The 9,622-nt window shown below is 45.2% G+C and overlaps 1 long non-coding RNA gene across 1 annotated transcript; it reads right to left on the bottom strand.

Moving 5' to 3' along the window:
- Positions 1-2,333: 2,333 nt before the first annotated feature.
- LOC129053151 (uncharacterized) lies at positions 2,334-8,541 on the bottom strand. Its single transcript, XR_008518241.2, has 3 exons — positions 8,381-8,541; positions 3,010-3,172; positions 2,334-2,872 (listed from the first exon to the last, which is right to left on the bottom strand). It is a non-coding gene; the product is annotated as an uncharacterized LOC129053151 (long non-coding RNA).
- Positions 8,542-9,622: the final 1,081 nt, after the last annotated feature.

Here is a 9,622-nt window from a genome sequence, read left to right as displayed (position 1 = left end):
GTGTGTTTCTGTGACAGTGTTGCAACTGTTGGATGTCTGTGTGTGTTTGTGGCATTGTGCATGTGTACCTGTAAGTGTTGTCTGCTTAGATGAATGTGGCTAACGCACTTCAGCTCTTCTTTTTTTTTTTTTGCATCTCCCAATTTTTTGGTGGCCACTCTGTGTGGCTCTGCATCAGCTGTGGGGCTTCTTGTTCTTCATTTTTCTGTGGACCATGAATCCGCAGTGATTTGGGAGACGTGCCAAGACCTGTTGTCATCCAAATCACCACCCCCTGAAAAAACAGCCACACTTCTAGAAGGAAGAGGAGCACATCCCACCAAAAGACGGACATCTCACAGTGTTTTATTATTTTTCAGCCAACCCAGGGAGACAGGGTAGTAGTCCTGTCAACAGCGCCACTTGAATTCACCTCGAATTTGATTCCCAGATGAGCAGGTGCTTCACATTGTGAGGGGGCACTTCTCCATCAACTTGGGATTTCATCCTTGGACATAGTGTGTGAGAAGCAATACAGTCAGATGGGGTAAACATACAATCTGGTGAGAAGTGATTGAGTCCTGCAACTTCACTGCCAAAAACAAAATGAAGACAGATGACACAGAAAGTTCTTCTAACCCCATCCCCAAATTCACTTAATTGCACAAGTAGCCCAAACCATAGGATTGTGTTCAGGTGAGAATACTCCAATGTGCAAGAAGTATTTGGAGTGCAAATTGTGGCCATCATAGCAAACTTCCCATTTGAGGGCTTTTATATCCAGAGCCAAATGGGAGAGGAATACATTGATGCTGAGTGGGATGTGGCCTCCACACTTGCCTCTTTCTTTTTTGACTTCTATGTTTCCCATTGGCATAAATTTTCCTGGGTGCCGCTCAATGAATTTCACACTAAATGTTTCCTATTTCTCTGAGAAAGACCCTCATGGGAATCCATTGCATCAGTGTTTTCTTCTAATCAGTGTCATGTTTTAATGAATGGGCAGCTTTTATACTTTTAAAACAGTAAATTCCCATTCCACCTGCCAACAAGGAAACTCTTCTTCTCTCACTTTTGTCAGAGGGTTCTATGATTCCTGTAGGATGAGAAGCCCACAGTCCTGTCTGGCTTTTGCCTTGTAATCTAGCCTCTGTTTCATGTAATTTGCATGGCCTTTTTTCATTGTGGAGAGGCTCTTTAATTGGGATGTTGCTTTATGGGACTGCCTCTCACCGCAGATGATTTAACTTCCAGTGATTTCAGAGAAGAAAATAAATAAAAATAAAATAAAATAAAAATAAAAACATCGGTACACTGGCTAAGCTCCAGATTGTGGATGTTGTCTCATTGTTGAAGCTGAGGTTTTTGAAATAGCAGGAGGCTTTTTGTCCTCTGACAGGAATCATTGAACATTGCTTGGGCTCCAGCACAAGGCAGCTCATTCTCTCAGGCATGTCTTGATTTTTATTTGCTTTCATGAAGAATCGATAGTGCACCTCAATAGCACTACTGGACACAATTTACAGGCTTGCCATCACCCCAGACAGCCTCTGACACACTGTCTCAACCTCATCTGCACCTTTAAGATGGGCAGTCCAAGGTGTAAGAACACTGCTTCACCTTGGACTTGCCTTTGTCGTGGTTTCTGTTTTTCCAAGAGAGCCCCTTCAAGGCCCAGGATGAAGAAAGGCAGTAAAGTCAAAAGCCTGGCCAACTTTCGCTGACACTTGCCTCTGGGGTCTCAGGTATGACTGAGATCCCCTCCTGCAAGAAAAGACACTCTTTTAGAAAGAAGAGGAGCATACCACAGCAGAAAACAGACATCTCCCAGTGTTTTATTGTCAAGCAGACAACACAAGGAAAGTCACAAGAAGTCTTTTCCACAGCACCTCTTGAATTTACCCAAAGAAACCTCAACAACACACCAGATTATTTTCCAATCCCCATGGGACCTGATTCTTGCACCCTGCCTTTTTCAGAAATGGAGTTAGAAAAGCAGTTTCCTACAACCACCTCACAGTAACAAAACACTTCCTGCTCCAGCAGGACTCCACCACTGAGACGGCCTGGACAGTCCTGAGTTCTGGAGTTTAGGATCCCACAGTGGGTTTTTGCCGGCAGCATTTTTTTCAATACCAAGCCAGCTCTGCCTGTACCATTATTCTCTGCTTAGGCACGCTGATAGCTCTAACAGCCAGGTGCTTGATCCTGCCTAAGCAATGTGCATGGGCTAATCTTAGGGTACCAGGCCTGAGTATGAGCTCTTGCTAGTGTCACCATCAGTGTCACCATTGCCTAGCAAAACGTCCCTGTGGCTTGGTGGAGAAGAAAATTTCTGGGAGGTGTGTCGGCAATGGACTCTCACCTGTCTTCTCTGTGGGATCCACAGGATAGTCCCATGATCCAAGTAGAGGGCAGTGATGAGCCAGCATGAAGAAACGGCCTAGTGGTGAGTCTTTTGGAAACTTGCCCCTGCGATGTCTAGGTACAGCCCACTTGCATTATCTAGGGTTGCTCCCTCCCAGGTGGGGCTTCCTGTAGAACCACACAGACTCAGGAGCTGCCGGGCTGTGTGTTTCTTTGGGAGTGTTGTGAGAGTTGGATGTCTGCATGTGTGTGTGTGGTATTGGATGTTGGTGTGGGTGAGTGTCTGTTTCTGTAAGTGGAGTCAGCTTAAAGGAATGTGGCTAATGCACTTTAGTGTTTCTTTTTTCTTTCTTTCTTTTTCTTTTTCCTTTTCTTTTTTTTTTTTGAATGTCAAAACCTTTTGGTGCCCTCTCTGTGTGGCTCTGTTCAGCTCCAGGGCTCCATGTTCTTTTTATTTTTGTGTATCAGTAATCCGCAATGAAGTGGGAGACAGGACGAGACCCGCCGGCATCCAAATCACCTCCTCCTGCAAGAAAAGACACTCTTCTAGAAAGAAGAGGAGCACACCACAGCAGAAAGCAGACATCTCCCAGTGTTTTATTGTCAAGTGGACAACCCAAGGAAGGAACAAGAAGTCTCTTCCACAGCACCTCTTCAATTTACCTCAAATATGGTTTCAAGCCAAGCAGGTGCTTCAGCTCGTGAGAAGGTACTCCTCCATCATTCTTAGGATTTCATCCTCAGACACAGAGTGTGAGCAGGAATAAGGTCGGATAGGGATGAGTATAGAATCTGATGATGGTTGGAAGGGATCTTACAACTTTATCTGCAAGAAAAATGAAGACAGATGACAGAGAAGGTACTTCCAAAGACATCCCCACATTCTTTTAATTGCATGATCAGTCCACATCATGGCCCTGTGTTCAGTTGGGAATACTCCAATGTGCAAGGAATATTTGGAGTGCAAAGTGCAGCCATCCAGACAAATTTCGATTTGATGGCTTTCATAACTGGATCCAAATGGTAATGGAATGAATTGTTGCTGGGTGGGATGTGACCTCCACACTTCCCTCTTTTTTTCCTGACTTCCATGTTCCTTACTGGTCTAGGGTTTCATGGGTCTGACTCAATGACTTTCACACTAAACTTTTCCCAGTTCATGGAGAACGACCCTCATGGAAGTTCATTGCATGACTGTTCCCTTCTAAACACTGGACTTTTTAATGATTGGACAGTTTTGATACTATCAAAACCATAAATTCCCATCACAGCCACCAATATGAAACTCTTATTCCACTTCTATCAGAGCACTGCATGATTCCTGTAGGATGAGAGGGGGGCAGCCTTATCTGGCATTTGCCTGATAATCTAGTCTCTCTTTTATTTCATCTGCATGGCCTTCTCATTGTGAAGGGGCTCTTTAATTGGGCTGTTGCTGGATGGGACTGCCTCTGACCACAGATTATTTATCTGCCAGGCAGAGAGCAAAAGAGACTCCAGGTAGGCTGGCTCTATTCCAGGTTTTGGGTTTTTGTCTCGTTGTGGGGCCTGAGCTGGTTTGCACTTTGCGGGGGCTTTTGGGTCCTCTGACAGGAATCATTGAACATTATTTAGGCTCCAGCACAAGGCAGCTGGATCTCTCATGTGAGTATTTGTTTTTTTTCTTTTTGCTTTCATGGGTAATCCACAGTTCCCCTTAACAGCACTACTGGACATTGATTTCAGGCTCGCTTTCACCCCAGACAGCCTGTGAGAACTGTCTCAACATCATGTGCACCTGTGAGAGGCCAGTCTGTGGTGTGAGAACACTGCTCCACCTTGGACTTGCCTTGTCCATGGTTTCTGCATTTCCAAGAGAGTCCCTGCATGGCCCAGGATGAAGACAGGAAGTGAGGTCAACAGCCCATCCATCTAACAGTGACACCCAACTCTGGGGGTCTCAGGTATGATTCTATCACCCAAATAACTCTCAACAACACATCAGACTATATTCCAATACCCAAGAGACCCGAATCTTGCGCACAGCCTCTTTCAAGAATTGAGTAAGAAAAGCAGTTTCTAGCAACCACTACACAGTCCCAAATTCCTCTCACTCCAGCAGTACTGGACCACAGAGGTGGCCCAAAGAGGCTCTGAGATTGAGACTTCCAGGGTTTTTCACTGTGTTTTCACAGGCAGCATTTTTGACCATACTAAGCCTACTGTTCCTGCATCATTTTCGTTTGCTTAGGCAGGCTGCCAACTCTGACACCCAGTGCCCAAGACTGTCTCATGAATGCGTTTGCTCTAGTCTTAGGGCACCAGGCCATCTTGTGAGCACTGGTTAACATCACAGTTAATGTCACCATTGCTTAGTGATAAACCTTTAAGGCTTGGCAGAAAAGGAGACCTCCTTGGATGTGCATCAGCTGTGGACTCTTGCCTCTCTTTTGTGTGGTATCCATGTGATTGTCCCGTGCTTCTAGGAGAGGGCAGATGTGAGCCAGCCTGAAGAAACCTCAAGCACAGCCTCAAAAATAAACCACAAAATCTCAAAGGATCCAAAAGGATCTTCAGGATTCCTCAGGTCTTTTTAGACATTTTAAGGGTGAGTCTTTTTGAAACTTGCCCCACTGTGATTTCTAGAACATAGACCTGCCTGTGTTGTTCGGTGTTGCTCTCTTCCAGTCTTCCAGGTTGAGATTCCTGCAGAACCTCACAGCCTCAGGAGCTGCTTGACTGTGTGTTTCTGTGAGAGTATTGTGAATGTTCAATGTCTTTGTATGTGTGTGGTATTGTGTATGTTTGTGTGTGTATGTGCCTGTAAGAGGAATCTGCTTAAAGGAATGTGATTAACGCATTGCAGCCCTTCTTTTTTTTTTTTTTTTTTTTTTTTGAGTATTGCAACTTTTTGGTGGCCTGTCTCTGCACCTCTGCTTGGGCTGTGGTGTTCCATGTTTTTTGTTTTTATGTGGATCATGAATCCGCAGTGAATTGGGAGGCATGCTGAAACAAGCCGGTGTCTAAATCACCTCTCCCTGAAAAAAAGGGACTCTTCTAGACAGAAGAGATTAACAACACACCAAAAAACATACATCTCCCAGTGTTTCATTGTCCTGCAGTCACATCAGGGAGAGACACTAGCAGTCTTGTCATCAGGGCCCAATCATTTTACCTCAAATTCAGTTCCCAGCTGAGCAGGGGATTCATGTCGTGAGGGGGCACTCTTCCATTGTCTTGAGATTTCATCCTGTTACATATAGTGTGAGCAGCAATAAGGTAGACAGGGTTGTGGATACAATCTGGTAAGAGGAAAATGGGGTCCTGCAATTTCAACTGCAAAACAAGTGAAGACAGATGACACAGAAGTTGCTTCCAACTCCATCCCTGGATTCCCTTAATTGCACAAGCAGTCCACACCATGGCCCGGTGTTCGGTTTGGTACTCCAAATATAAAGGAATATTTGGAGTAGAAACTGGGGCTATCCTGGCAAACTCCTGATTTGAGGGCTTTCATACTTGGAACCAGATGGGAGTGGAATGAATTGACACTAGGTTAGATGTGGCCTCCACACTTGCCTGCTCTTTTCTGACTTCCATGTTCCTCATTGACCTACAGTTTCCTGGGTATGGCTGAATGACTTTCACACTAAATGTTTCCCAGTTCACAGAGAGTGACCCTCATGGGAATCTATGGCATGAGTGTTTTCTTCCAAACACTTTCACATTTTAATGACTGTGAATCATTGATAGTTTTAAAATTGTAAATTCCCCTTACAGCCACCAACAAGAAAACTCTTGTTCTCCCACTTCTATCGGAGGGCTGTGTGATTGCTGTAAGATGAGAAGCAGGCTGCCGTGTATGGCTTTTGCCTGATAAACTAGCCTCTGTTTCATTTAACCTTCATGGCCTCCTCATTTTGGATGGGCTCTTTCATTGGGCTATTGCTGGATGGAACTGCCTCTGGCCACAGATTATTTAGCTGCCAGGGATTTCAGGAAGCAAATGGGAGTTTGGGTAGTCTGGTTGCACTCCAGGTTGTGGGTCATTTTCTTGTTGTGGGGGCTGAAGATGTTTGCACTTTGCAGGAGGCTTTTGGGTTCTCTGACAGTAATCACTGAACATTGCTTGGACTCCAGCACAAGATAGCTCTTTCTCTCAGCTGAGCCTTGATTTTTCTTTGCTTTCATTGGAAATCCACAGGGCTCCTTAACAGCATTACTGGACACAATTTTCAGGCTTCCCATCACCACAGACAGCCTCTGACACTCTGTCTCAACTCCATCTGCATCCATGAGATGCCAGTCCGAGATGTGAGAACACTGCTTCAACTTTAACTTACCTTTGTTGCAGTTTCTGCCTTTTCCAGAGAGCCCCTACGAGGCCCAGGATGAAGGACGGCAGTGATGTCAAGAGCCCACCCATCTATCACTGATATCACATCAGTGATATACACCTGCCTGTGATATCACATCAGTGATAGATGCCCACCTCTGCGGGTCTCAGGTATGATTCTATCACCCAAAATATTCTGAGCAACATACCAGACTATATTCCAATCGCTGTGGGACCTGATTTCTGCACACAGTCTTTTTCAATAATGGAGTCAGATGAGCAGTTTTTAGCGACCATGTCACAGTCACAAAATGCCTCCTTCTCCAGAGGGACCTGACAACTGAGATAGCCTGGATGTTCCCTGAGGTAGGGAATTTTAGGGTTCTGCAGTGGGTTTTTGCAGGCAGCCTTTTTTCCAATACCAGCCTGGCTCTGCCTGTACCATTATTCTCTCCTTAGGCAGGCAGGTAGCTCTGACAGCTGGGTGCCTGAGCCTGCCTCAGGAATGCACATGTGCTAGCCTCAGGGCACCAGGCCTGATTGTGAGCACTGGCTATCTTCACCATGAATATCACCGTTGCCTAGTGACAAGCCCTTGTGGCTTGGCAGAGAAGGGGACCTCCGTGGAGGTGCATCAGCCATGGACTCTTGCCTGTCTTCTCTGTGTGATCCATGTAATAGTCCCATGATACTATGAAAGGAAAGATGTGAGCCAGCCTGAAGCAACATCAAGCACAGTCCCAGGCATAAATTGCAAAATCTTTACAAATCCAAAGTAATATGCAGGATTTTTCAGGCCAGCCTATACTTTGTAGAGGTGAGTCTTTTTAAAACATGCCCCACTTTGATGTCTAGGAACAGACCGCCTGTGTTTTCCTGGGTTGCTCTCTCCCAGGTGGGGCTTCCTGCAGAAGCATGCAGCCTGAGGATCTGCCAGGATGTGTGTTTCTATGGGGGTGTTGCAAGAGTTGGATGTCTGTGTGTGTGTGTGTGTGGTATTGGGTGTTTGTGTGGGTGTGTGTCTGTCCATGTAAGTGGAGTCTGCTTAAAAGAATGTTGCTATCGTGCTTCAGCACTTCAGTTTCTTTTTTTTTTCTTTTAATTTCAATACCTTTTTGGTGGCCTGTCTTTGTCTCTCTGTTTGGCTATGGAGTCTGTGTTTTTTTTTTTTTTTTTTCGTTTTTCCGTGGATCTTGAATCTGCAGTAAACTGGGAGGGGTGCCAAGACTTGCTGGTATCCAAATCACCTCCGCCCCCACCAGGAAAAAAAAAAAAAAAGCCACTCTTCTAGATAGAAGAGAAGCATACCACACGGAAAAGCAGACATCTCCCAGTGTTTCATTTTCTGTGTGTGTGTATGTTATTGTGTGTGTGTTTGTGTGTGTACCTGTAATTGGAGTCTGATTAAAGAAACATGGCTAATGCACTGTAGTTTTTCCTTTTATTTGAGTCTCCCAAATTTTTGGTGGCCTGTGTCTGCTGCTTTGCTTGGGGTCTGTGTTTTTTATTTTTCTTGGATCTTAAATCCACAGTGAATTGAGTGATTGACTGTGACCCGCTAGGCTCCAAATCATCTCTCTTTGCAAAAAAAAAACACTCTTCAAAAAAGAAGAGGAGCACACCACACCCAAGAAAAGACACCATCCAGTTTTTCATTGTCCTGTGGCCAACTCAGGGAGAAACACTAGCAGTATTATTTGCATGGCCTTTTGCATGTACCTCCAATTCAGTTGCCAGCAGAGCAGGTGCTACCAGATGTGAGGGGCCACTCCTCCATTGTCTTGGGATTTTCTTCTGGAACAAAGAGTGTGAAAAGCAATAAGGACAGATAAGGGTGAGGATACAAATCTGGTAAGGTGTGGATGGGGTCCTGCACACTTACCTGCAAACAAGTTGAATGTAGATGACGCAGAAGGTGCTTCCAACTGCATCCCTGCATTCCCTTAATTGCACAACCAGTCCACACCATGGCTTGGTGTTCATGTAGGAGCACTACAATGTGCAGAGAACATTTAGAGTGCAAACTGGGGCCATCCTGTCAAATGCCTGATTTGAGGGGTTTCATATCTTGAGCCAAATATGAGTAGGATGGACTAATTTGGGTGGGATGTGGCCTCCACACTTGCCTCTCCTTTTATTGACTTCCATGTTTCTCATTGGCCTAGGGTTTTCTTGGTCTAGCTCAAGGTCTTCGAAACTAAACCTTTCCCAGTTCATGGAGAACAACTCTCATGGGAATCCATTGCATGAGTGTTTTATTCTAAACACTGTCATGTTTTAAAGACAGGGCAGCTGTGCTACTTTTAAAACCATAAATTCCCATTTCATCCACCAACAAGGAAACTCTTATTCTCCCACTTCTTCCAGAGGGCTGCATAATTTCTTGAGAACCAGGCAACCATGTCTAGATTTTGCCTTGTAATCTAGGCTGTTTCAATTCACCTACACGTCCTATCTTATTGTGGAGGGGGTCTTTCCTTGGGCTGTTGCTGCATGGGATTACCTCTTACCACAGATCTTTTGGCTGCCAGGAATTTTAGGGAGCAAAAGCAACTTTGGGTTGGCTGGCTTTGTGGGTCGTGGTCTCCTTGTGGAGGCTGGTGTGATTTTCACTTTGCAGGAGGATTTTGGGTCTTCTGACAGAAATCTTGGAATGTTGTTTGAACTCCAGCACATGTCTCCTTGTTCTCTCAGGGGAGCTTAATTTTTCATTGATTTCATGGGGTTTCATAGTCCCCTGTCCTGCACTACTGGACACCATTTTCAGGCTTGCTATTGTCATGGACGGAATCTTAGACATTGTCTCAACCTCATCAGCACCTGTGAGATGACATTTTGAGGTGTGAGAACACTGCTTCAACATGGACTTGCCGTGCCGTGGTTCCTGGCTTTCCCAGAGAGCCGCTGCAAGGGCCAGGATGAAGGGAGGTAGTGAGAGGAAGGGCCTGGCCATTTTTTGTT

Source organism: Pongo abelii, chromosome Y (assembly GCF_028885655.2).
Source record: "Pongo abelii isolate AG06213 chromosome Y, NHGRI_mPonAbe1-v2.0_pri, whole genome shotgun sequence".
Lineage (NCBI taxonomy): Eukaryota > Metazoa > Chordata > Mammalia > Primates > Hominidae > Pongo > Pongo abelii.
The sequence above is the reverse complement of the archived record's forward strand: the minus strand, read 5'-3'. Positions and strand labels throughout refer to the sequence as shown.